This window comes from Leishmania donovani, chromosome 33, assembly GCF_000227135.1.
Source record: "Leishmania donovani BPK282A1 complete genome, chromosome 33".
Taxonomy (NCBI): Eukaryota; Euglenozoa; class Kinetoplastea; order Trypanosomatida; family Trypanosomatidae; genus Leishmania; species Leishmania donovani.
The window spans coordinates 717,823-718,660 of record NC_018260.1 but is presented as its reverse complement, the minus strand read 5'-3'; positions in this window follow the sequence as shown (position 1 = coordinate 718,660).

Below are 838 nucleotides of genomic sequence, written 5' to 3'. Positions count from 1 at the left end.
CGAGCAGACGCCTCCACAAAGGGCAGGGGTCCATCTCGTCGCCTTTCCTTATCACGGGCGGCCGGCTTGACACCGAGGAGAACGTCCCGCTGGAGGGATCTGAGGCAACTCATGGCTGAGCGTCGCGAGGAGGACCTGAAAAGCGTCGACCAATCGTGTCCCGCTACGCAACGATGCACAGCGCGCTGACACCCCCGTGCCGCTGTGTGCTGATCGGGGGCAACCCATGAACACCGAGGAATCGCCGGAATGGTCAGCAGCGCACGGCAGGATGGCACCAGTTGATGGGCAGCGAGATTCCAAACCGGGCGCCACACGTGCCCGGTGGGTCTGACCTACAGAGGAGGGTCAGAGCCCATCACCTCGTCAGGCCCTCTTAGCCGCATCCAACGAAGAGCTGCTGCACATGGCGCGCGGCCCCACAACTTTCGTGGGCGAGAAATGCGAGTGGCACGACAACCCCAGACGTCTGCAAAACTCAGTGAAATCGGTTGCGATCGTGAAGCCCTCGCTCCACGACCAGCAGGGCACGCACGCTTCTCCTTTCCCCGCTTCTCCACTATCCCTGCTGGTTGGGGGAACCTCGGCGCGTGGTACCCATGACTCTGTACACGCCCTGTGTGGGGAAGAAGCCAGGCAGCCCCTATCCCCTGCCAATGCTGCACCGCACCTGGCGGTGGCAGGGTCAGGCGCCTACGACGTGGGGGAGGTCAGAGCGATGCATCGCTGCTGACGTGGGCGGCCAGGTCGTGGATGGCGCTGCGTCGGAGCGACCCGCGACCGTGCACCGGGCTGCGCCATCCATGCTATATGGGCGGAGTGTCAGCGCGACTCGACC